The sequence below is a fragment of the Neofelis nebulosa genome, chromosome 9, assembly GCF_028018385.1.
Source record: "Neofelis nebulosa isolate mNeoNeb1 chromosome 9, mNeoNeb1.pri, whole genome shotgun sequence".
Taxonomy (NCBI): domain Eukaryota; kingdom Metazoa; phylum Chordata; class Mammalia; order Carnivora; family Felidae; genus Neofelis; species Neofelis nebulosa.
The window spans coordinates 7160581-7187515 of NC_080790.1; the positions used below are offsets into that span (position 1 = coordinate 7160581).

Consider the following 26935-nt stretch of genomic DNA (forward strand, 5'->3'; position numbering starts at 1 on the left):
TGTGACCTTTCTGGTTGCCCTTAGTTAATACAAATTCTCCCCATCCGGGACTTTGGGTTTTGGTTTTTTGTTCTTTTAATTAAAAAAAAAAATTTTTTTTTAACGTTTATTCATTTTTGAGACAGAGAGAGACAGAGCATGAACAGGGGAGGGGCAGAGAGAGAGGGAGACACAGAATCTGAAGTGGGCTCCAGGCTCTGAGCTGTCAGCACAGAGCCCGACGTGGGGCTCGAACTCACGGACCGTGAGATCATGACCTGAGCTGAAGTCGGACGCTTAACTGACCAAGCCACTCAGGCACCCCTCTTTTAATTTTTTAAAAAGTTTTTATTTGCTTGTTTTGAGAGAGGTAAAGACAGTGTGAGCAGGGGAGGGGCAGAGAGAGAGAGAGAGAGAGAGAGAGAGAGAGAATCCCACGCAGGCTCTGCCCTGTCAGCACAGAGCCCGATGCAGGGCTCAAACTCACAAACCATGAGATCATGACCTGAGGCGAAACCAAGAGTGGGACGCTTAACCTACTGAGTGACCCAGGCGCCCCCCCATCTGGAACTTTAAAATGTCCAGTCCTGAATTTGATTTAAAATAGGGACTTTTTGGGGGCCCCTGGGTGGCTCAGTTGGTTAAGCGTCCAACTTCCGCTCAGGTCATGATCTCGAGGTCTGTGAGTTTGAGCCCCATGTTGGACTCTGTGCTGACAGCTCGGAGTCTGGAGCCTGCTTTGGAGTCTGTGTCTCCCTCTCTCTCTGCCCCTCCCCTGTTCACATGCTGTCTCTGTCTCTCAAAACCAAATAAACATTAAAAAAAATTTAAAAATAAAATAAAATAGGGACTTCTTGCCTCTCGCCTGGAGCTCTGGAGCAGGTGCGAGGCCTCCAGCTGGGGAGGAGGCGGGGTGGGGGGGGGGGTGGCTTTCTCTCTTCTTCACTCAACGCTGCATCTTATTCAAATATTCAAACTTGCTGGGGGGGGGGGGGCATTTGAGCTAGCTGACCGCCCCTCTGCCACCCACCGGCCTGGCTTTTGCCCCGAGGCTGTGCTGCTGGAGGGCTAGAGCCCCATCTGCTGTCTTCTCTGTCTCTCTGTCTGTCTGTCACAGGCTGCACTGGCTTTCTCTCTCTGTCCCAGTGTGTGCCAGGTCTTTGCTCTTAGTCCCTCAGGGTCCCATCTGCTTGGTGTGCTCCCTCCCCCAACCTTTCATGGCTTGTCTCCCTATGACTCGGGATTCTGCCCACACCTGCCCCCCCCTCCCCCCTTTCAAAGAGCACGGCAGCTGGAGGGCTGTGTGGTTAAGGACAGGTTCGGGTTCCCGATTTTGCCATTGGGCCTGGGCTCGCTGCCCTGCTCTGGGGTGCGGTGGGGACTGGGGTGTGGTCCTACTTTCGGTCAAAGCAGCTACAGCATTCCTAGAGCAGGTCAGCTGTTTCAACCTCTGGAAGCTTGCCTGGACGCTTCCCTGATTTATGATGGTTGTGTAGCGGCTAACTTCCCTGCCACCCTCCTTCTAATGGGACTAAAGGAGGGATGGGACCCAGAACCCTTGGGACTCTTCTCTGCCCATTTATTCTGACTTTGGCAGCCTGAAGTTCGGACTCCTGGCACGGCATTCAAGGCCCCCCCTTCCATTATTTGGGGCTCGCCCCAGGCACAGCTTTCAAGACCACCGCCCTCAGCCCCCTTGTTAGCTCAGGGCACTGCCTCTGCTGGGGATGACTGTTCCATAACCGCGGCCGGGGCAGGGGTGGGGCACAAGGAAGGGGGCGCGAGTGGGAGACAGCACCTGTAGATAACTTCTTCCTGTGGGCTCAGGATGGGCCCTTAATACACTATTGCTCTTTTAATTAATTCCTCAAGCCAGATTTTCAGGCAGGCTGTGTTAAGCCTGTTAACCAGACAAACTGAGTCATAGATTTAGGTAACTGACCAGGCTGACACAGGGGAACAGGGTTCAAACACAGACCTCAGGCCCAGCTGACTCCAGAGCTCCTGACTTTTAGGAAGCTTTTAGCTGAGAAGGAAACCCAGGTAAGCATAACGCAACAGCTCCAGGACCCCACCTTCCTCTGCAGATACTGAGCCCCCGCTGTGTTCTAGGCCCTGAGGGGACCCACTCCAGAGCTCTCTGGCTGGGAGGGGAGGTGACCCGTTCAGAGGTAGCCACAGCCCCAGGCCAGGGTGGGGTGGGGTGAGGAAAGGATGGGTGGGGAGGAAGAGGTGACAGGTTCCTGAAAGGCCACCGTTAGGACAATCTTGATGGTAAAGGACAGGAAACTCCCAATATTAGATTTTGACACCCCCCCCCCCTCCACCGTGACTTCCGGAGGGACAGCCTACCCCGGAGAAGACAACTGTGCTCTGAGAAGACTAATCTCGTGTGTGTGTATGTGTGTGTGTGTGTGTGTGTGTCCGCAACATGTGCTGGGGAGGAGGCTGTCCCCCAAGATGGCCTCCCTGACTCAGAGGAGTTTCGTCCACCAGCGGAATCTGAGGCGTGTCTGAGGTGGCCAAAACCAGCTCAGGAGACCTTTCCACACCCCGAGGAAGCCTGGGCCACGCTGACTGTTTGCCCACAACCTCGGGAGACTCTCCACAGCTAGAGTCTGAGCCGGCCCGAGATCCAAGAGACCAGGCTCAGGAACAGGGAGGGCGATTCTGAGGAAACTGGGAGCACAGAGGGAGCACTTGCTCTGCAGAGATGAGGGAAAACCCCAGGTGGAGGCAGCTGTCACTGGGAGGGGCAGGAGGTGGGTTTGACCCCATGAAAGAGGAAACTGCCAGGCGCTGGGCTAAGTGCTGACTGGGTGTTGCCTTTGAAGATGGGAGCCTGGGAGGGAACGGAGGAAGGTCCTGGCAGACTCTTCTCTACCTCAGACGCATCGCTTTTCGGAAGCTCATGTGCTCTCACCCCAACTGAGGCCCAGCTCCGAGTTAATGGGGTCACCGAGGATTTGTCAGCTCAGGAAACAAGAACTTGAGTAATAAGGGCAACTCTGGTTCTACTGCTCACCAACTGGGTGACCTCAGGCAAGTTACTCAAGGGCTCGGATCCAGGCTTCGTCCTTGCGAAGCGGGGCTAGCCCACCTACCTCACGGGGAAGCTGTAGGAGCCAGAGCAGATGATCAAAGTGAAGTGTTCTCTCAGACTCCTGAGTCACCAGGGAGATGCAAATCAGGCCCCACGAGATACGTCCACGCATTCCCCAGCTGGCTGAAATGACAAAGACTGACCTCATCAAGTGCTAACCAGGATACGGAGCCACTGGAAACCTCACGCATTGCTGGCAGGAATGGAAAATGGTGCTGCCATTTTGGAAAAGAGTTTGGTGGTTTCTTTCTTTCTTTCTTTCCTTTCCTTCTTTCGTTTTTTAATGTTTTCAGGTGTAGAATTTAGTGATTCATCACTTCTGTAAAACACCCACTGCTCATCCCGACAAGTGCCCTCCTTAACGCCCATCACCCACGTAGCCCATCCCCCCCTCCCTTCCAGCAACCCTCAGTTTGTTCTCTGTATTTAAGCATCTCTTATGGTATGAATCTGTCAGTTCCTTAAAAAGCTAAACATCACCTGAACGTCGCCAGACAAAAAAGGAAAACATGCCGCATGATTCCATTTATATAAAATTCTAGCAAATGCAAACTCGTCTATAGTGACAGAAAGATCAGTGGCTGCCTGGAGTTGGAGGGGTCTGTGGCGGCCCCGGGGGCCGAGAGGCACAAGGAAATTTTGGTGGTGATGGATTCATGGACATATACTACGTTTGTCAAACTCCTCAAATTGTCTACTCGAACTATATGCGGTTTATTGAATGTCAATTATACCTCCTCGATGTCCGTTCATCCATTTCTCCTTCTGTGAGCAGGGGGCATGTGGGTGGCTCAGTCGGTGAAGCGTCTGACTCTCGATCTCAGCTCAGGTCGTGATCTCGCAGGTGGTGAGTTCGAGCCCCGCATCAGGCTCCGTGCTGTCAGTGAGGAGCCTGCTTGGGATTCTCTCTCTTTCTCTCTCCCTCTCTCTCTCAAAATGAATAACATAAATAAACTTGCCTTCGGTGAGTGAACGGAGTAGAGAGAGGGGCTGAGGTCCAGGTGCACGAGTCCTGATCCTGTCTTCAGGAGCATCACCCAAGAGGACTGGGGAGCCTGACTCATCATCCCCGAACTCTGTCACCCGCGCTAGGGACACAGCAGATGAATGCCGAGCAGGCACCAGGAAGGTGCCAGGGACAGAGGCGGAAAGTGCTGGGGGTCCCATTCTGCCTGGGACAGGGGAAGGGGGTCAAGTAAGTTTTCACAAAGGAAGTGGTTTCGAGGTGACCTTGAAGGATGAGCCGTTCCTGGGACTGGAAAAAAGGGGAAAGGACCAAAAGAGACACAGCAAAATCCGTGTCCGTCCACGCGGATGGGACTAACAGCAAATCCTCAGCAGCCGCTCCTCAAATGCCGTGGTTCTTCTAGGCCCAGCTGCAGAGAGAGTGACGGTGATGTGGCATCTGAGGTCTGGGCTGCTCACCACCGTGTCTCCCCCTCTGGGAGCCGTCTCTGGGCTGGTGGGGGGGCCCGAGGGGCCCTAACCTCTGCTTGGCAGGGCTTGGAATCCCCGAGAGGAACTCTCAGCTCAGGGGCGCGGTTTCTGAGGTCTCAGGGAGCAGAGCGGCCGTAAGCGGAAGGAGGCACCCAGAAGCTAGGCGGGCCCGGGGCAAGGACCTCTGCCCTGTGTATCATTAGTTTCCTGTGGCTGCGGTAACAGAATCCCACAAACACGGTTGCTTGAAACGCTAGAAGTACTTTCTCCTAGTGCTTTGGGGGCCAGAAGTCTGCAATGTAGCTGGTAGCCGGACAGTGCTCCCTCCAGCACCCCCAGGGGAGAACCCTTCTTTGTCTCTCCCAGCTCCTGGTGGCTCCCGGGGGTCATTGGCTTCTGGCTGTGTCACGCCAATCTCTGTTCTGTCTTCACGTGGCCTTTTTCCTCTTTGTCTCTATGTCTCAGACCTCCTTCTCCTTTCTCTTAGGAGGACACCAGTCACCCCAAATCCAAGATGACCTCGTCTCACGATCCTTAACTTAATTACCTTCGCGAAGACCCCATCTCCCGATAAGGTCACGTTCACAGGTCCTGGGGCTTAGGACCTGGACCTATTGGGAGCCACCCCTTAACCTGCTGCACCCTGGATTGAGTGTGAATCCAAGTGTCAACTTACTCTTTCCTCCCTCCATCCTGAACTCCACGGAAGGAAGTCACCCTGCAGGCCACATGTCAGGAAGGAGTCGGACATTGTCTTTTTTTTTTTTTTTTTTTAAGCTTATTTATTTATGAGAGAGAGAGAGCATGAGCTCTGAGGACAGAGAAGGAGGGAGAGAGAGACTCTCGGTGCCATCAGGGAAAAGCCTGACGCAGGGCTCTAACTCCCAAGGGCTTGAACTCATGAACTAGGAGATTGTGAAGGGAGCCAAAACCAAGAGTCGGATGCTTCTCTGACCGAGCCGCCCGGGCACCCCGGGACATTGTTTTTTAAAAGTCATCCTGGCTTACACTCCAGACCGTCCGAGGCAGGCCTCTCTCCTTCCTACCCTCTTTATAGCCCCCAGAGTGTTCAAATCCCAGCTAGACCTCCTATCAGACCAGTGACCTCACACAGGGCACCCGAGCTCTCTTGGCCTCAGCAAAAAGGAAGGTGCCTATTTCCTGGGTCTGCTGTGGAAACGAACCATTGGGCACTTGGGCTAGCTGTGCACCACCCCCACCCCCCCGCTAATCCACACTTGCCTGACTCTCGTAAGAGGGCCCCTACCCTCATCTTCCAGGGGCCCCGTTGCCCCTGCTTGGTTGCCCACAGTGATATATGCTGTCAGGAGGCCTTCCTCCGTCTCTGTGGTATGCAGGGTCTGCTCCCTGTCTCCGAGGCTCATATCTGGACCCTTCCCCTGCTCGGTTCCACCCCCCTCTGGATGCTGTTTGCTACTGGTGGGAGTTGTGCTGTGGCCAGTGTCCCTGCCTCCCCCCTTTGGCATTCTAGTAGGGACCACAGCAATACCGGCTTGGGCCCTATGTGACTGTTAGTGACCCTGGCACATTTGGGTCCTCCTCACGGTCACTATCTCCTTGGGATTCAGACCTGAGCCCACAAAGGCTGGGCTGGAGGAAATGCTGAACGGCTGTCCCAGACTCAGGCTCAGAATCGCTCCGTTCTCCCCAAAGACGGTTCTGTTTCAGGCCCAGCCTGCCCGCCTGGCTGGATTCTCCCTCAGGATCCAGGGGGCTCCTCAGTCCCTCTAGTCCCTGAAGTGTGCTCGGAGCATAGCGGGTGTACCCTTTTGCCTGAAGCTAGAACCTGGCCCCACCCCCACCCCCGGCACACATGGGGCAAAGGGCCTCACAGGGCACCTGGTGCATAGTAGGTGCTCACTAAACACCGACACTCTTTACAGCTTGTGTGTACACACACACACGCACAGAGTAGGTGCTCAATAAGCATTCACTCTTTACCCCTACTGTGTGCACACACACGCACACACACGTAGGCACAGACCTACATGAGGTGTAAGTAGCACAAACACGAACCCCTTTCCTCTGCTAGATGCCAGCCACGCATGGAGGCTGAAGGAAGAAGGGGTGGGGAGACAGGAAGTTATGGGGGTTCCGGATGGAAGAAGCAGCTGGGAAAGAAGGAAGCATGGCCAGGGGGGGGGCCAGGAGCGCGGTGGAGGCGCTTGGTCACGCCCCGTGCACTCTGCTCAGAGAAAGACAGCCATGGGACTGGAGACTAGGGCAGGGTCCTAGAGGGAAAGTGGCAGGTTTCTGAGCCAGGAGAGATGCTTTCGTCGGGAAGAACCCATCAGAGACACCGTCCAGGCCAAGGAAGCATCGAGCAGGGGCTCAGCCCTGCTGGGCCTCCCTGAGGATGATGACAGGAGGGGCTCCTTCGGAAGGGGTGAGTGCTGGAGGGAGGAAGGAAAGCTGATGATGGATGGTTGCAATAAGAGCCTGAAAAGGCCCCAGAGAAAGGCCTTTGGCACAATTTAGAAGCACAGCCGAGGCAGGGGAGCGGCTCTGGTTTAGAGCCGTGGCCAGGCCAGGAAACGCAGGGGTGGGGGGGAAGGGGCGCTGCTTTGGGTGAAGGAGCCTCCCACTCACTTCCCGGACCCCCCCCCACCCCCACCCCTACCTGCGTGAGCAGGGAAGCTGTTGGGATTCCAGGACAAAGCCTTCTTGTGCAATGGCTTTTCTTGAATGAATCAGGTGGAAAATAAGAAGGTGTAGGTGGCATAGCGTCGGAGGGCTGGCTTTAGGGTCCCTAGATACGGTTTCATATTTTGGTTCTGCCACTACCTAGCGAGGTGGCTTTGGACACAGTATTTGACCTTTCTGGCCTCTGGGAGATTAGATGTTGCTTTTTAGTTGTTCTGAATCATCTATAATGTGTAGCATGGCATACGAACCAGACTAATGGATTCACTCCTTCCTTCCTTCCTTCCTTCCTTCCTTCCTTCCTTCCTTCCTTCCTTCCCTCATCGATCCCCTGTCACATCTGACCAACTCACTCCAATGTCCATCATCCTACCAACTCCCCACATTTATGCTTTAAATCCCTGAAGCTGGACCTGCCCGGAACCCATTGTCCCACAGTCACCCTGTTCCCTGGTCACATCACCACCTGTGGCTTCCGGAATGCACCGTGGTCTTGTGAGCATCTGTAGGTACAGCCCCTGTCTGGAAGGCGCCCACTCCAGCCTTCCTCCCCTCCCCCGGCAGAGCCTATTTGGCCCCTTCCTGGCTCTTGAAGCCCCTACACTGGGGCCTCTATTGACAGTTATCAGGACTGGCGTGCCTCCCCCTGTAGCCTGGGGGCTCCCAGAAGGACCGAGCTTTGGTTCCTGGCTTCTCTTTCTATCCCAGCCCCTGAAACAGTGCCTGACACAGAGTGGGAGCTGAGAAAAAACGTTCGAGGCCGGAAGGAAAAAAGAAACTATGCCACAAGGCGTGTGTTAGGGGTTGAACTGTATCCCCTGCCCCCACCGCCAAAAGATACGTTAAAGTTTGTTATGAGCTGAATTGTGCCCCAAAATGTGCATGTTGGAGCCCTAATCCCAGCACCACAGAAGGCGACTGTCTTTGGAGACAGGGATGATTTAAGGGATGATTCAATTCAAATGAGGCCTCAGGATGTGTCTGAATCCAATCGACTAGTGTCCTTCTAAGAGATAAGGACACACAAGAGTGACCCACTGGGAAGGGAAAGGGTGTGCCAAGGAAAGACCATGTGAGGACACGGGCCCTATGCCAATCTGACTGGTGTCCTTGTATGAACAGGAAATTTGGGCAGGGACACGCACTCAGGGAGAACACCATGGGAGGGTGAAGAGTGGGACTTGAACTTCCAGCCTCCGGACATGGGAGACAACACAAGTCTGTGGTTTGTGGTACCATGAAACGGATACAGTGTGGATATGAAAGGTAACTACTCTGTCACCAGTTTATCAAAGCAAGAGGTTTTCTGCCTATGGCAGCACAGAGCTGTGGTGTCAATGCCCAGGGACCTCCTCTGCCTCCCTCCTGGCTCTTATCAACCATGGCCTTCTCTTGTGTGTGTGTGTGCGCGCGCGCGCACACACACACACACACACACACACACACACACACGTGCCTCATTGCTCAGTGCTGCCCCCAGCTGGCGAGCCCCGAGAACCGACTCTGCCTGCCGAGGGGCTCAGCAAATTCGGTTTGCGCACTGCTGAGTTATCTGCCCGAGGTTTGGGCTGGCTCCCTGAAATCCCGGGAAATCTCCAGGAAACCTGGACCCCCGCCACACCCAGCCCTCAGCAGGTCCCGAGGGCCCCCGGATGCCAAATTTGTGAACCTTCCTGGTATTTCCCAATTCGCCCATCCACAGCTGGCTTCCATTCTTTACCTTTGCGGTTACCTGTCCAATTACACACCTGTTCACACTCAGCTCCCAGTAAGGAGAGAGTGAGGGGAGAGGAGAGGACCGAGCTCAGGCCTCCAGGAAGCTGCGGGAGAGGAGCCGGCTGGGGGCCAGGGTGAGCTCCCTGCTCTGTGCACGGGTAGCTGGGAAGCACCATCCCCGCTAGGCCCGCCCCCTGCAAGCAGGGCCAGGAGCAGAAGCAGACCCCGGAGGGAAGCAGGCCTCTCAGCGATTTCTGGACCGGGCTCCGTGACCTTCAGTGAGCGCCCAGATCACCTGGGGGCTCGTTAAACGTGCAGATCGCGATGCAGAAGGCCGGGGTAGGGCCCAGACGCTGCAAGGCTGACCAGCAATGCGGATGCCCGAGCTGCTGGTCCGGGGACCACACTCCGAGCTCTTCGGTGCCCGCCCGGGGCTGGGGTTTCGCTGCCTCCCTGCTGAGTGGGCACCCAGGCCTACGCTTGATCACCTCGGCTGACGGAGAGCCAGGACCCGCGGGGCAGGCTGCTCTGCCTTGGGACACCTCTGTCCACTCTTCCCAATCGCGAATGCCTCCCTACAGCTTTGTGGGCTGCCCTCGGTGTCCTGTCGGGGCCCTCGCAGTATGTGAGCCTTTCCCACATCAGCCCTTCTCGCCCCAGGCTCGCCCTCACCAGGTTTTCTGGAGCCGGGCTTCTCAGCAGGGGTGGGGCTCAGGCAGTCTCCACACTTTGAACCCCCCACCTGCCTAGCAAGCAGGGGTCTTGCCCTTTCTCGGTGGTGCTCGCGTCCATGACCCCATCGTCCCCCGGGGTCCCTCAGAGTATAGGCGCCCTCCAGGAATCCCTGTACTGGGAGAAAGTGGAGGGGCCCAGTCTGTATTCAGCTCTGTGGCTCCTCCATACTAGGACCTGCTGTCCCTCCCTGAGCCCTTGGTCATGGTCGAGGTCAAACCCACCCTGCCCGCCCCGCCTGTGTGTTTCACAGGGCAAACAGCTAATGGTGGATCTGCATCATCGACACCGGCACTGACAGATGTCCCCGTTCCGGGGGGGGGGGGGTTCCAGCTGAGGAAACCTGGCCCCTCTGTGAAGCCACTGCCCCCACTGGGCCCCAGGAACTTCTCAGAGGCCGCAGGGGCTGTGCCCTGAGAAAGCGGTTAGCTCAAAGTGCCAGTGCACAGGCAAGCAGGAAGGAGGACGGAGAAAGGAGAGGAGAGGAGGGGAGGGGAGGGGAGGAGGGGCAGAGAGAGGGAGAGAGAGAGTCCCGAGCAGGCTCCATGCTGATAGTGCAGAGCCCCATGTGGGACTCGTACCCACAAACCGTGAGATCGTGACCAGAGCCAAAGTCGGACGCTCAACCGACTAAACCACCCAGGCGCCCCTACGTGTAATTCCTGAAAATGGGTGCATTCACTGCCTCTTCTAGGTGCCTTTCTCAGCTGCACACATTGTCCACTCCTCCCTGTGGTCTCATATATGTCTAGCTGCTGAAGTCCTATACAACCTTCAGGAACTGTTCCACATATCTCTTCCTCCAGGAAGCTCTCTTTGATAACCTCAACCGGAAGAGGTTTTCACTCCTGCCTTTGCCCTATGTGACATCTGTGCACGGAGTGTCAGGAAGCGCGTTTTGGCTCAGGCTCTGGGGGAAAATGTGGATCAAGGGTGTACGCCGTTTTCTTTTATTTTTTAAGTGTATTTACTTGAGAACGAGCAGGTGAGGGGCAGAGGGGGTGGGAGGACAGAGGACCGTCTGACTTGGAAAGTCAGAGGCTTTCCAAATGCTGCCTCTGCCTTGTTCTTTCTCACCCCCCGGGGACATAACGAAAAGGCCGATTCCCAAACCCAGTTAATTTGTTCTGTGTCCAGAGAAAAGAAAGAAACTGTGGCGACCAGTTCTCAGCATCTCCTGAATCAGTCAAATGAGAAATAGACTGGAAGCAGCCACCTGGGAGGGCAGCAGAATCTCCAAGAAGACGACCACCACGAAGTTTGTGTGGTGGCAGGCGGAGGTCAAGCCTCCCACCTCGGCCCCAGGCTGCCCCACCTCGTGGGTCTCTCTGGGACAGACAGAAAGACAGGACGTCTGCACGCTGCCCCCAGAGGGCGGCATTCCATACCCATGCCCTCATTTCACTTGGAAGTGGCCCCAGGAAGTATTATTATTGTCTCCATATCACAGATGAGGAAACTGAGGCCCAACTGTTTACCCGTGGCCAAGGAGCAGCCTCCTGCGGAGAGGTGGAGCCAGGTCCCCCAAATGTGCCTTTTCCATTGTGACCCCATTTAACGTTCTTCAGCCGGACGCGGGCCAAGGCTTAAAGCCCTTCACTCAGTGGCTCTCCTTGGATATCCTGTGTCCTTCTGGTAGCCCCTGTGACCTCGGACGGGCCACGCGGCTCATATCCCTTTTGGCCCATAGATGCCAGCTTCTTTAGGACCTCGTCAGAATTCCTTGGGGCCAGGGATGGTGTCGGCCCCCTGGACAGGAGAGAAAGGGACCGCAGAGGGAGGGACGGGATTTGGACAGGAGCCCAGGCTGGTACACGAGGGGCGGGGACTTGAACCCAGGCACGTGTCATCTGGCTGGCTTTCTCTCCCCTGCCGCTGGCGGAGTGAAGCAGGGGGGGAATCCCAGAAGCCGACTCACAGCTGCAGGTAACGTAAAAACAACCGAGGTTTGAGGTGCAGCACATTATCCGCGGACTCATCAATGCAAAGAAACCGTGCTTTGCCACCGACTTCGTTGAGTCCGGGGTATCTGCATGATACAGAGGGTCCCGGGTGGGCCTGGGATTCATGTGGGAGCAGAGGGGTGAGCGGGCCACTACGTCCCCCGTCAGCGTGACCGCCTGCCCGCACCCTCTCTGGCCACTGAGGTGCGGCGTCCACGTTGAGCCCCCAGCTGCCCTTGGCTCCTTGCAGGACAGGCCTCCACCGGCTGTTCTTAGGAAAGGCTAATTTTGCCCCCAGCATCTCAGGTGTGACTCCAAGAGGCAAAACCAGGGACTCGGTGATTTACCGGCCAGATGCTTAAGGCAACAGGTGTTCCCAGCTGTAAGCAGCAACTACCCCACACCTGGGTATTTTGTAAAAGGAGTGGCTCACTGGGGCTCCTGGGTGGCTCAGTCGGTTAAGCGTCTGACTTCGGCTCAGGTCACGATCTCGCGGTTCGTGTGCAGAGCCTGCCTGGAATTCCCCTCCGTGTCTCTCTCTCTCTCTCTCTCTTTCTCTTTCTCTCTCTCTCTCTCTCTCCCTTCTCTCTCTGCCCCTCCCCCACTCGTGCTCTGGCTCTCAAAATAAATAAACTCTTAAAAAAAAGAAGCGTGCTCACTTATTTGCTTTAGGATGGAATTTCACGAATGACGTTTAGCGTTTGTTTAGCACTGACGGTCATTACCTGCATGATAGAGTTTGTGAGTCTAGGAGGACTGACTGACTCTTGTTCTAGGGCTTTCTTTCCATCAACAGGGCTCTGACACCAGGGAGCAAGACTTCCAAAGTACTTGGATTGGATGTGATTTTCAATAACCCTATTTACTTCTCATAAATACAACTTGTAGGAGGATGAGATCAGTCCCAAATATTAGATTACAAATTCTGCTCTCTTCTGCTGTGTTAACTTCTCCATATCCTGGTAAGAGCCTGTCAGGGGTTCAGCCCTAGATAGCATTCCTATTAGAGGCAGGAGCCAGGAGGCTTATTCTCTCAATCACTAGAATTTTAGTAAAGTCTCAAAGATAAATAAGTAAATAAATAAATAAGTCCTTTCCTTTCCCTAAGTTTTCTCAGTGTTCTCCCACCAACCAGACTCGGTTAGCTTTATTTTGCATTCATTCACTTATGGTTAAAAGACTCTGTCCTGTTCTGGGGCATTCCCAGTCCAGTTGGGGGTCGGGGCCACGGCATATGCCTAAGCATAACAGACATCCATGCCATGATAGCAAAAGCACAATGACAATGGAAGGCAGAAGGAGATCTGGGAGCACGGAACAGAGACACCTAATCTATGCTGGGTTTATCAGGGAAGGCTTCTTGGAGGCAGTGGCATCTGAGTTAGAGGAGAGGTAGGTGAAGGAAAGGAAAGAAGTCCAGGCAGCAGAGTAAGGCTGGAGACCTGAGAACACTGTGTACTCGAAGGACTTGTTTGGTGAGATGGCCCTTAAGGCACACAGTGACAGTGGGGACAGTTGAACTTTAACCATCAGCCAGGAGTCCTGGGGCTCCAGGAACCACCGGGAAATTTTCAGCAGGGGAGATATTCTCATGTTACCTCTTACTTCCTCCAGGTATGAGTCACAGCTGTTATGAAACAATTACGGGCATAGTTTGATAGTTAACATTTCCCCTGGGCAAATAGGACTATAATCTCCACGAGAGCAGAGACTAATTCTCTAGACACACGGTTCTATAGACCTAGAACAGTGCCCGGTCATAGTGGATGCCTAGAAAATGGGGAGAGGCAGTGACAAGATCTGTGAGCCATTTGAGACAAATCATCCTGGCAGTAAATTCAGGAAAGCCAGAAGGTATGTCTGGGGGGCGGGGGCGGGGGAGGACCAGTTAGAGTGTCATCGCTGGGTGACAAATGCAAGTGGTCTGAAGGAGGTGGCCAGGGTGGGAGGCAGGGGACGCAGAGCTGAGAAAAGCCGAGGGGGTAAGTTAGGAGGAGTAGAGAATCCCTCTAATGGGGTTCGAGGCCCAGGCCCGACTCTCAGTTCTTCTGAGTTGGTCTGGGGTGGTGCAGGGGGGGGCGGTAATTCTCAAAATTGCCCTGGAGGGGACCCTCGTGTGCAGCCAGGATGGAAAACCAGTGGAGGGGAACGGGGAGGTTCTGACTCCAAGCCTTCTGGCTTTGGGAGAGAGAACCCAGGAGGGAAGAGAATGTTCCGAAGAGTCAGCATCGATAAGGGGGTCATAAGATAATGTTAATCCGATTTGAGGTACGTGAATTAAGAAAGAAAGATGTCAACTGGTTCTTGCTTGTTTAAGGAATAATGGTGAGGTCCACAGAAAACAACTGGACGTTTATTCTGGTCAGGAGTTGGAGAACACAAGGCACCGATCTCTTGCTTCTCAATGAGAATGATTCTGTGCGACGGGGGTCGGCGGGGGGGCCCTTTGGAAATTCTGTCGGCAAGGCGCTTGGTTTTCGGGCTGGGCACCGGGTGACGCGAAAGGCGGGTGGCGGGAGTGTGGGCTTGCGGAATATCGCAGAGCGAGCCACTTAGCAGGTGCTGAGGGTGGAAAGCCAGCCTTCCCTCTGTCGTCTCTGCTTCCAGATTTCTGCTCCGCACCACGGCCCCATGTACTCACTTTGTTTCACAGCACATTTCTTAATGGGCCCTGGCAGCACTGAGGCAGCCTTCATATTCCATTTGTTCCTTGGATAATGAGCTTAGTCTCCGAGCCACCGGAGAAAGCCCTGATGCTTATTACACACACCGCCATGGGCCGTCTGCTCCCCGAAACCTCCGGTCAGACGTTGCACTAAAACCATCTGAGCCCCTCGCACCCAGGCAAGGGGCCCTTGGTGACTGATAGAAATCCATCTTTATCTTGGCCAGAAAGGCCTTTGGTCAGCAGAGTTAATTTTGTTTGCACAATGGAGTGGAACACATCTGAGCTCCTCTGGGGGAGCCCCAGGGAGCACTTCCTGGGGGCTCCCAGACATTGGACTCGTCGGCTGTAATTAACTCAGTGGTGTCCAGGTTCACTGCTTGCACACAGGGCACAATCTGCCTTATTGTTTCCCCGCCTTCCCGCTCAGAGACAACTGTGAGGATGGGGCCGTTGTGAATTCTAACGAAGCCTCAAGGAGTCATTTGGGCTCGACGCATTCGGTCTGGCGCGGGCAGAACCCCCACAGCCGGGATGATTCTGTCTGGCTCCCCCCCCCCCCCCCCCCCCGCACAAAGGTCTGGACATCAAGGCTGTTATTTTCCATCTGGAGTCCTGGGAATTGGGTTGTTATTGCCGAAGACAAAAGAATGGGTTTCTACAATGATCACCGGGGAGAACAATGGACCAGAGAGAAACCCTAGACGTTTCCAGAAAGGTAGGCAGTGGGTATCCCGGCAGTGTGTAATCTGAATGCGAAACGTCTCTGCCAACTACTTGGGAACCTCTTGGGGTGGGTGGAGCATCCCTGAGCACATCTCTGCCAGGCATTCAGTCGACCTGGGAGGGCAGGAAGGACCACTTAGCCTTCAGGATTCGGGAGAAAAAGCCCTTATCCTTCAAGGGTCTCCGTGACACCGAATCAGTAAGGATGTCTAGCCACAAACTTCCAGAATAAAGTCAGTCCAGTTCAAATAAAATTCTTGAGGACCTACTGGTACCGGGTGGGGGTGGGTGGTGGGGACAGGGAAGCGTGCCCTCGGTCGTGCAGTCACTGACACCAACAGTCCTAGACTGAGCTCTGGCTGCATACCAGCCATTGCACTGGTCCAAAGATGGACGATGTGGTTCCTGCCCCCCAGGTACCCTCCTATCGGGGCAGGTACACAGAGCTGCCAGACAGAGCCACAGAGTGAGGGACACTGTCCCAGCCGTTGTGAGAGAGACACCAGAAAATGTGTGAAAGAAACCCAAAAGACACGGGAATTGCTTCTCGGTGAAGAAACCAGGGAAGGCTGAAGAGAGGAGGAGTCTGGATTTGAACCAGGCACTTGACCAAGCTTCTCTTCTTCGTCCGGTCAGCGGTAGCAAGAGGTGATACGTTCACGGCATCCGCCATGTTCTGGGAGCTGTTTCAAGAGCTTTACGCATATTAGTTCATTTAGTCCCCACAACAGCCCTTGGAAGTTTTCGCTATTATTATCCCTATGTTACAGATGAGGGATCTGAGGCACCAAGAAGTTTACTAACCTCCCCCGAGACTACCGCGCTCATAAGCGACCGAGCCGGGATTTGGTCCTAGGAAGACTGGCTTCAGACAACATCGGTATAGTTCAGTAGATTTCTTTCTGGTTGAGCAAGCCTACCCATAAAAGGTGTTTCTCTAGTACTTTGTTTGATTCCGTCAATATTAATTCACGCGATAAAAAGTGATACAGCCTTACGGAAAATGTGACTAAAGGGTCCCCCACCGTGCCAGCCCCCCAGGGTGCGTCACGCGGCGTTGGCCAGCGGGGGCTAGAATCCGGCCTGCCTTCCCCTCACCACGCTCTGTGCCGCTGGGCCGTCCAGAGGGGCGTCCTTCCCTAACTCACGCAAAAAGGATCTTAGGGGCTGTCTGGGCCCATGACAGAAGGAAAATGAAACCCGCAGAAGGGATCGGCTACACGTGGGAGGTAAGACCAGGCTGGAGACAGAACAGCAAATGCCTGCTTCACCGCACTGGCCACAGTTGTCCTTAGTTGTTCCGAAGGGAAAAGCAGGGATTAATGACAAAATTAGCTGCATTATATCTTCTTGGTGTGTCGTGTATCTTCACGGCCAGGGTAACTGGTGCGTCAGTCAACCCTACCTACGCCTCCTTCCGGAGCTTGGATTCAGTCGTTCCGTGTGACTCCTCTGCAGATGTGGCTACAGGTAGATCTCTTCAGGGGCTGGTTCTTCCCGAGAGCTGGAGTCAAGGTCATGGTGTCCAGAGCAGGTGAAACCGCCGGGCAGCGCCCTTCCAGAATTCTGCCTGGGGTGCCGCCCCAATAGAGCCGATGCTACCCTGTCTAGTATCTTTCCTCTTTTTTCCTTCCATAGGCGTGTTTACACAGTGATTTCGCTTTGCATATCGCGTTATTTGCTTGACAGATGCTAAACATTTTCCATAATGCCACCTAATTTCCGCACCTGTCGTTGGTAAGCATAACTGGAGAACATCCCACCGCGCGGTGCTCTGAGGCGTGGTTGGTAATTATCAAATAGTTTACTTCGTGGAGAAATGCCAACGATGAGGGAAATGTTGAGCGGGGGGCGTGCTGAACAGAGGTAGTTGGACGTGCCCCCCGAGCGCCACGATTCTGGGGCTGGTGAGAGAGTCAGTGTCTTCCCCACGTTCTCTAGTCCAAGAAGTAACCTGGTAACAGATGGTTAAGAAATCCCCGGGATGCAATGTCCGTCTTCGGCTCTTCTGCCACAAACAGTCCGTCATTTAGGAAATCATCCCAGGGACTGGGGAGGCACTGGGGGGTGGAGGCCCTCACCGCAACTGAAGCAGCAAAGGAGGCATTTTCTTTCTTTCTTTTAAAAGTTTATTTATTTATTTTGAGACAGAGACAGAGCAAGAGGGGGAGAGACAGAGAGAGAGAAACAATCCCAAGCAGGTTCCGAGCTCTTAGCTCTGAGTCTGATGTGGGGCTCAAACTCATGAACCGTGACATCATGACCTGCGTTGGAATCGAGAGTCGGTCACTGAACCGACTGAGCCACCCAGGCGCCCTGCAAAGGAAGCATTTTCTGAAGAAAGGGACTGTTCCCACTTGCACAGTGGCTTTCCTCTCCAGCAGGTGGGAGCAGTGTGCAAAGGTCTCTGTGACTGTCCCCACCTTGATGGGGACCTGAGGGAGGGGGACATACGTATAGCGGGTCCTCTCAGGGTGGGTAAGTGCACCCCTCCAAAGAAGGATACTGTGCCATTTTCCATACAATGAGCTTGCTTTGTGAACTGGGTTCCCTTGGCTCAAAGTCCACACGAGCAGAAGGGGAAGGAATCTTCTAGAAATTAAGTCTTCTTTGGGGTACCTGGGTAGTTCAGTCGGTGCAGCACCCGACTTTGGCTCAGGTCATGGCCTCATGGTTTGTGGGTTCGAGCCCCGCATCGGGTTCTGCGCTTATCGAAGATCCTGCTTCGGATTCTCTCTTTCCCTCTCTCTGCCCCTCCTCCCCCCCCAAATAAAAAAACTTAAAAAAAAAAAAAGAAATGCAGACTCAAGACCCACCCAGACCTACTGAACCAGAATCTGCATTTTAACAGGATCCCAGGGGATTCCCAGGTACAGGGAGATCTGAGGATCCACGTTCTGTGGAACTTTGTTATGTGTGCGTGCGTGTGTGTGTGTGTGTGTGTGGTCTCCTTACCCTCCCCTGGGATCTGGGAGGGCAGGGTCAAAGCTTTGTTTGTGTGTGAGTGAAGTGCATAGTAGGCACTTGGGAAATTAAAAAAAAATTTTTTTTAACGTTTGTTTATTATTGAGAGACAGAGAATAAGCAGGGGAGGGACAGAGAGAGGGGGAAACACAGAATCCGAAGCAGACCCCAGGCTCTGAGCCATCAGCACAGAGCCCGACGCGGGGCTCCAACCCATGAGACGTAGGATCATGACCTGAGCCGAAGTCGCACGCTTAATGGACTGAGCCACCCAGGCGCTCCAGGACTTGGGAAATCTTTAAAGAATAAGGTCATTCATTACATCCCTTCATGGATAGAACTGATGTTCCTAATTCTTTCCTTCTAGTCTCTCGACCTGAGGAACTCAACGGCCTTTTCTTCTCTCCTCTCCCCAACCACAGGCACACAGCCCCACACACTCACAGGCACACATACCTTCTCGCCAATGCCCCTCAGAGGAAGCTGAGTTGAGCCCCTTGGCCGGGGAGCTGAGCTGGGGGCCTGAGAACCTGTGAGGCTGAGGAGGGCAAGCCGTGAGCTGGTCTGTCCTGGGCCGGGGCACGTCAGGACAGCCAAGCAGCAGCCCAGCAGGGTGGCTGCCACCGGCCTGGCCCAGAACCTTCCCCGCGGGGTGCACAGCTGCGGGACAGCCTCAGGCTGACTCCAGGCCTTCCTGGGCCCGCTCTACTTAGCTCTACTCAGAAATGTCATCCGGCCCCTCTCTCCTTCCATCCTGCTGTGTTCCGGGCTCACTGCCTCCCCTCGCAAACCCACCCCCTCCTGATTCAGCCCTGCCCTCCACCTCCCACACATTTCCCAGCACTACCCAGAGAAAGCCTTTTAACAACAAGATGTCGTTAGGCCACTCCCCCACTTAAAACTCGCCGGCAGCCCATTACCCTCAGCGAAAAGCACATGTCCAGCCCAGCACTTTAGACTAATACGCTCACCAAGCACCATCCAAGTGCTTTTACGTATATTACCATAGATTCACTCTTTAACCCCCGCGACCACCTCCTTGCAGTTGGTACTATCATCACCCCCATTTTATAGGTGAGGAAACTAAGGCAGGGTGAGTGGGGACTCACTTGCCCCCTCGCAGCTAATTAAGGGCAGATCCAAGTTCAAACCCAGAGTGTGGGACGTCTCAGCACACTGGTGGGACTCAAGGTGCAGCCCCAGGCGAGTAGCAGCAGATCTGGAGGCTTGTTAGAAATGCGAAGGCTGAGGTCCCTGCCTCGGACTGGCTGGACCAGGGTGTGCATTTCAATAAGCGTCCCAGTGACCAGTGTGTGCGGGGAAATCTGAGAAGCACGGTTCTATCACCCTACCCGGAGCCCCGGTGCCTTATTCCTCCGACTCGGCCCAGTACCTGGCGGTCCCAGGCCCCCTCCACCCCTTCGCACCTGCTGATCCAGCTCTGAGGCATCTGGTTCCCACACTGCCCTGGGTCTGAGCCTTGCCCGTCCCCCTGTGAAGTCCTTGTTGATCTCGATACTCCATGAGTGTTACTACTCGCCAGCCCGGGGGAGCATGATTGCTCTGCCTTTTTTCTTTTCCTTCTGACATTTCCCTCTTTGATTTATGGCCCCGTCGGCGGCAGCAGGGGTGAGAGGGACCTCCCAGCGGAGCTGGATGGTGCCCTTTGTCACTCCCGCCCCAGCATCTGCCCAGGAGGGTGGCAGCTCTGGCCCCGCAGCCTGTGGGCAGAGCCCTGCAGGGAGCAGGTGGCAGAAAGAGCAGATGGGGCTGATCCCTGCCTCCGGGTGACTTCCCTCCTTTGCCCTTCCATTTCCTCCTTATCCGCTGGAGATAATGTACGAGCCACAAGGGCCGCCATGAAAAGCGGAAATATCCCGTGTCAAGGGAACGGAGTATTTCGACAGTTGTCTTTGATGGAATTCCGGGTAGTCAGAACTAGAAAGTCCGTATGACATCATGAATAGACAGGGAAACTGAGGCTCAGAGACTCTGTGTTCTGTGCAAGGTCACACAGCCAGCGGTGAGCAGAACCGAGGCCGCACGTCCCTTCTCTGCTGATGCACGACGGTGGCCCTTTCCACGGCCTCTATTCTTTGCACGGGAAAATGGAGCTGGGTGGCGCCTCAGGGCAAAAGGATGTGGATTCCAAGGGCCAAAGACAAGCAGGTCGTGTCCGTGGATTAACTGTTGGCCCTGGAGGAGAGCACAGCAAAGATGGCCAGTGGGGCCCCCTGCCAGCCACTGCTGGGCCCTGGACTTCCCCAGAGAATGGGCTGGAGCTGGGGTCCTTCTGCTGCTATTGGAGGAGTGCACGGAGAGCAAGTGCGGTCCCTGAGTCTCTGGCACACGCAGGCGGATGGACCCACCCCTCCCCAGCCTCTGCCAGGGACGCAAACACAGACACACAGACAACACGCAAACCTGGACAGATTCAAACCCACACAGGGGACACACGCACAACACACAATTAGGCCTTTCTGGGGGGGGCCGTCAGGCCCCACAGACCAGAGTTGGTTGGTGCACACACATACCTGTGCACAGCTCCGCCCAGATGTGTGCACACACATCACTCTGGCCCGTGGGGGAGGGAGCAGGTGCACGAGTGAGCACTGAGTCTTGGCTCGAGCAGGTGCCGGGGGGGGGGGGTCCCCTCAACCCAAATGGGCAGCCAGAGAGGAGGGCACAGGCCTCGGGTTAGCTGAGCACAGCGGTCCTGCGCGGGGGTGGTGAGCGTTGCCATGGAGATGAGAGCCAGAGATGCAGCTTGGGAGACAGGTTCTGTGTGGGCGGCAGAATGCCACAGATCCACAGATCCTGGGGAGGGAGGGTGAGCATCGGGGGTGCTGGGCTGGGAGGTGGGCTCCTGGGGTTGGACGGGTGGGGGGGAGGGGGCTGAGGTGCTCCAGATGGCAGGACCAGCTGCCTGTGTTGCAGACTGGGCATGAGGTGATCACCTTATTAGCTGGTCTCCAAAGCCAGACTATGGGGTCCCTGGCTCCAGGGTGCCACCCCACCCTGGTCCTATTCCCTCAAGGCAATTGTGCTGAGTCCACCACCGAGGCAAAGCCCACAGCAAGGGTGTGGGCTTGGAAGCAAAGGGGAGTAAGTGGCAATGCAAGGCAGTGAGGGGCTGGCTGGCTCCCCTTCCTCCGTCACCCTCTCTCCTGACGGCGAGCGGGCTGGAAATCACACAGGGTCGGGAGTCAGATGATAAGTCAGGGTACAGTCCTTGCCAACCAACTCTGAGAGTGAGCCACCTACCCGACGTTTCTGAACCTTAATCTTCACCTCTGTGAGATGGGATGAAGAACACTGGACCTCACCCCCCGCCCACCTCCAGAGTGGCAGGGACAATCTGAGCAGAGCCTGTGGTGGGTCCCCAATAAATTCAACTGGACAGACGTGTATCGAATGCCTACCACGTGCCATGTGCAGGGGACACCAACAGGCAAGAGCGGCAGTGGCAGCTTGGGTGCTCCACGGGGCGCAAAACACAAAGAACAGCGACCTTCTGCTGAGTCTCCCTTGAATGCGTCCTCATAACAAGCCAGGAGGTTTTTAGTGTTACCCCCATTTTACAGGTGAGAAAACTGAGGTTCAGAGAGAATAAAGAGCTGTCCCAAGTAAATGACTACCCCAAGTTCAAAATCACCCTGGGTAAGTGTGGAACTGGGATTCAGTTTCCCCCCTGGCAGGCCCTACGTCCCTGCTCCACTGCTCCTCCCATCCTCACAGTCCCAATGTCCCCGATTTCCCGTGGGAAGGAGCCTGCCCAGCAATCTGGGCCCTTCTGCCTGCATGAGGGGGCTCTCCTGGCTACTGGTCCCTGGGCTGGCCCAGCCTATGCTCTTACCCCACCCAGCCACCCACCCTCCTCCACCTGCCCCATTCCCTCCTCCTTTAGTGCCCCCACCAGGACGGCCAGCACCCGGAGTCCAGGGATGTGGGCAGATGGCAGGTGGTCACAGAGTCTGGCAGAGACGATACCTACTTCCTGGACCGCCACTTGTGAGTTTGGGCGAAGTCACTTCACCTCTTTGATGGTCTGATAGTCAAGAGGGTTGACAGTTCCTCAGTCCACATACGGGAGGTGCAGGGCACCACGGGCTGTACCCTTGGCCCGTCAGTGCCCCATCTGAACAACCAGGCGTTCGGTCTGTGCTTCCTGACAGGGCCATCTGTCCCCTGTTTCTGCGCAGGGGAAGGTGGAGGCCAACCTGGCAAGACAGTGGGTAGAGGCTGGGCCTTGTCACCAGAGAGACCAGGGTTCAGACCCTGTCCCTGCCACTCCTTAGCTGTGTGCCCTTGGGAAAGCCACCGGATCTCTCTGAGCTTCTACCGGCAGATGTCTTTTTATCCCGCCTTGTTCCTGCCTGGCCTGAGACCTTGCACTTTTCCAGATGCCCCTTCCTGGCTTCTGTCAAGGGAAGCCCGTGAGGCCCCCTGGCCCGGGGTCTTGGGGAGGAAAGAGGGGGGAGAAGCCCAGGCCCCTGTCTGAGGCGAGGTGGGGCTGGCAGGTGGCAGAGTGAAACCAGCCTGGGCTGGGGGTGGGAGCCCTGCTGTTTCCCCTTTCTGAGGATGACCAGGCTTGACTCCTCAGTGCTGATGGCCTGGGGCTGGGGTGCCCCTTCCTGCCCAGACTGAGTCTGACTCAGTCTGATACAGCTTTGGATAGGGTGGCTTTGAGAAACCCAGCGAAAGGCCACAGGGGGAGAAGGGCTGACTCTGGGCTCAGTGGCACCGGGAGAGGCGGGGGTGGTGTGGGAGGAGAGGGCATCGCACAGGCAGACATCGATGGGGATTTCTGTGGAAATGTTTGCTCTGGCAGAAAAAAAAATCCGTTGCCATGGCAACCCAACGTCTTCTTTACCAAGCCAAGTCCCTCGGTGGGAGAATAATCTCAGAGATGCCAGGAATGGGTAAAATTTAGGGGACTTCCTGGGCACAGGCCCTGGGGCAACCAACAGCCGCCCCCTTACATCCCTTCAAATACTCATTCACTTACTTCTTCACTCCACAACCACTTTCTGGGCTATACCAGCCACCGTGCTGGGTCCTGAGGATGTGGAAATTCATCAAGGAGGTCGCAGCCTGCCGGAAAGACAGGGTGTAAATGATGATGATCCGCAGACTAAACTTTCACAAGGAGGCGTAGGCACAGATGGAGAGTGGGAAGGCTTCCTGGAGGAGGTGACCTTTTTGCTGGTCTGGGGCGGGCATAGCACGGCAGGCAGAGGAAACGGCAAGGGCAGAGGCAGAGGGAAGGGGAACGTCAGCTCTGGGACGTCACGGTTGTGTCAGGAGGTAGATGGGTCTGAGGCCCCTGTGGTGCAGGGGGGACCTCGGGCAAGCGGCTTGGCTACTCGGCACCCAATTTCTTTGGCTGTGAAATGGAGATCGTTGCATTATCCACCGTGCGGGGTGGTTGGAGGACAAATCAGTTGGAATGTGCAAACCACTGGGCAGGGCCTGGCACGTAGTGATATAATTATTAACAATCGCTGGTCTCCTACCCGCACCTGAGCCGCTCAGGGAAGGTAGGAGCAGGAGGGAGAGTCTGACCCTTGAGGGCAAAGCATGTGGGATGAAGACAAATGGGGCAGAGAGAACAGAGGCTGAGGGGCCCTGGGAGGCCCCTCCAGCACCCGGGAGCCACGGAGACCATCCAGTCCAGCCCCCTGCCTGGTCCCCACCCACCCTGCAGATGAGAACACCGAGGTCCAGACCTGCCAGGGCACACAGCAAATTAGTGGCAGTGTGCTGGTGGGGTTGGTGTCCATGGAAAAGGAGGCTTTATATCTGGCCTGAGTAAATAATTTATTTCTGGATTTTTAATAATTGAAAAGCCTCTATTTCACTGGTGCCTCATCAAAAATAGAAGCTTTCTTCTTTTTTTGATTCCAGATTTCTTTGAAAAGTAGCATGTGGGAGCAGGGGCCGGGGCCAGGGCCTTTGAAAGGTTTTGTGGCAGCAGACCCCCGCCCCCCGACCCCGACAGTCCCTTGAGCCCCAAGCCTCTGGCTGGAGAAAAGTCAAGTGACCCTCACTTTGCTCAGTCCTTGCCTGTCCCCGGAATGGCTGGGTGAGAGGACCAAGGGCTCAGGACTGCTGGACAGGAGCCCTGGGTGCGGTGGAGGGAGGTGATTGATGGTCGGTGCCCACTGTCCCCCCACATCTGCCAGCCTCCCTTTCCCCGTGGGCCCACGGGGGTCATGACACCCTCCTCTCGGATTTACAGGGAGAGTCCTCCTGTCCGTGTCCGCAGCCGTCTTGTCTCTGTCCAGACCTGACACGCACTATGCCCACAACCTACAAGAACGTTTGTCCCTCAAGGACAGGCCTCAGGCCAAAGGCACAGACGCAAGTGGCCAAGAGGCACAAGAGAGGGAGAGCGGTGCTGTCCTCTGTCTGCTGGGGCGCTCCTGTGACTTCCCACCTGGACCGGCTCCCTAAAACTCCACCAGCCAGGGGCTCTCCTCTCTCCCCCACCCCGGCCCCCACGTGGTCCTTTGCCCCCTGACAAAGCCACAGCTCAGGAAGGACCCGTGTCTTTTCCGGAGGAAGCCGGCCAAGGAGATGTCTCAGCACACAGCCCTCGGAGAAACCAGACAGACAACCTCACCGGGGCTCTCAGCTACTGCCACATGTGCTTTCCCTGCTTGGTCAATGGACCTTTCGGGTCCTGGTCCCCTCCCTGGAGCTTACCCAGAGGGTACCCAGAGCTCAAGGTGTCGCCCCCAAGCCAGACCGCACCCACATGCGCCCCGCCCACTTCAGCGCCCCGCAGCTCCCTTGCAGAAGGTCGTCACGCCCTACGCCTTTGGCCCTGAACCCATCAGGCTGTGCAGGGCGTTTGTGCTCCCACTTGTTGGCATGTTAGGCTGCTAAGGGTCTGTTGGTAACAATAACCCCTAACACAGCAAACCCCTGGGGAGCTGTCTTAAGGCGATTTCTATCAAATTAACCCCCCACCCCACCCCACCCCACCCCAAATAATCCTGGGAGGTGAACAGTATTATTAAATAATTTGTATGAGGCCGCTGAGCCAGGAAGTGACAGAACCAGGGCAGAAATTGAGGTCTGTGTCCCCACCTGAACTCCACCCCCTTCCCACTCTCTCCTGGCCTCCTTTAACCAGTTGGATCCGCACAGCCCTCGGGAGGGGTTGTTACTCCCCCTTTATAGATAAAGAAGCCTAGCAAAGTGAAATTTGTGCTCAAGGTTCTGGAGCAAACGCTTTGGCCTCCGTGAGGGCTTAGCGGTCAGTCGCCAGGGGGCAAGGCGCGGTCAACCCTATCTGTACCCAGAGAAACCACTGCTAGGGCAATCAGCCTGGCCCCGAGAATGTTTCCCCAACCAAGAATACCTCCATGCTATGTTTAGCTCCTCTGGGTTAAAAAAAAAAAAAAAAAAAAAAAAAATCTCCCCTGCAAATGAGGTCAGGTTGTAAGTTAGCCTGAGTTTTCCTCCCTGGGACAGATGGCAGTGTGGGAACCCACTGCTGGCCCCAACAGGGCAATTCCATATAGAGACGTTGTGTATTGGCCCAAACGTAAACGTGGGGTTTAGGTAAGAGGAAGAGGGAAGTCTTTTCCAATGTATTTAGGGGGTGCCCCTTTGCAGGGTGGGGGTGGGGGGCAGGGTGGCATGACAGGAGAGCTCAGGGATGGACACCACCGGCTGGAGACCCGAGCGAATTCAGTCAGCACTGTGTCTCCGGTCTCAGCCCCCGGGAGCTCAGAGGGAGAGTTCGGATCCCAAACTTCGTGACTCCAGGCAGCGACTTTCTCTCTCAAACCTTGGTTCCCTTGTCCGAGAAAATGGAGGTAACTGATCCTGCCCTTTCGCGGGGTGACTGGAGTCATCAGCGGTGTCCGATGTGTCAGGACGACTCGCCCCCCCAGTGACATGCACGGAAGTGTCAGCTTCGGGCGAGGCCACTAGTGTAGGTAGCATGGAGGCAAAAGGGCTGCAGAGAGCATTTTGTTTACAAACGGGGACTCTGAGGTCCAGCGAGGGAACGGTGGTTGCCCAGCAGATGGGTCAGCACAAGTAGGGGCTCCCAGACCAGCCGCCCGCCCGGGCTGGCTGAGTGACCCTTCCTCTGGGCCGGGGAGCCTCTGTACGGCAGAGATGCCCTTGAGCTCACTCCCTGGGAGAAAGTCACTTTCAGCATGTTTGGAGACACATCTTGCTGACAGTTGCTCTGACAAGGACAGGCCAGACGCAGCCCCGAGTCCCTAACGAGACACACAAGCAGGAACAGAAGATTGCTTCTATCTCCCCAAGAAGCCTGGCAGGGTTTCGGGTGGATCTCGCACCCCAAAGGTGGATCCCTCTTTACCCGGAGGTCAGCCACACCATCTTGTCCCCCAGGCCTTGGCCAAAGATGTCCCATCAGCTGGTTCTCCTTACCTACTCCCCTGCCTGGGGAAGTCCTACCCACCCTTCAGCCCGCCCACGGCCCCCTGCTCCAGGAAGCCTGCCCCAACTGCCCAGCTGGAAGCAGTTATGCTCTCCTCTCCCTGCCATGAAGCATGGAGCCGTAGGAAGAGTGAGACCCGGCTGTGGAAACCTGGCTTCGCCTCTCACGCCACCTCTAACTAACAGTGAAACTGTGGGCAAGTCACTTGGCCTTTCTGGGCCTGTTTCCTTATCTATAAATTAAGGATGATGATACTTACTCTTGTGGTTGCTTGGGGGGGGCATTGAATTCATATATTGAAACGCGTTTGAGCACCTAGTAAGTGCCAGGCTTGATTTTAGACATTCAGGATGCAGTGGTGAATAAGACAAAGTCTTCATGGAATTGACATTCTAGCAGGGGAGACAGTGAACAGAAGAACGAAGCATAAATAATAACAGAGTAGGGTAGGAGCATAGAAAGTTGTCCATGGGGGTAGTGTGCACTCTCTTAGACATAGTGGGCACTTGATAAGTGCTGGATCAATGGATCATGGATGGATGAATGGATGGATGGAAGGAAGGATGGAAGGATGGAAG

General features: G+C 55.4%; 2 long non-coding RNA genes across 3 annotated transcripts; both read left to right on the forward strand.

Annotated features, from left to right (window-relative positions):
- Window positions 1-6672: 6672 nt before the first annotated feature.
- Window positions 6673-11325, forward strand: LOC131484337 (uncharacterized). The gene is made up of 3 exons (XR_009248172.1): window positions 6673-6926; window positions 8306-8401; window positions 10769-11325. It is a non-coding gene; the product is annotated as an uncharacterized LOC131484337 (long non-coding RNA).
- A 1981-nt stretch (window positions 11326-13306) lies between these two features.
- On the forward strand, window positions 13307-15908 carry LOC131486153 (uncharacterized). Of its 2 annotated transcripts, none has more exons than XR_009249201.1 (3): window positions 13307-13428; window positions 14670-14957; window positions 15736-15908. It is a non-coding gene; the product is annotated as an uncharacterized LOC131486153 (long non-coding RNA). The 2 variants fall into 2 exon arrangements; XR_009249202.1 differs by having other exon boundaries at window positions 14818-14957.
- The last annotated feature ends 11027 nt before the right edge of the window (window positions 15909-26935 follow it).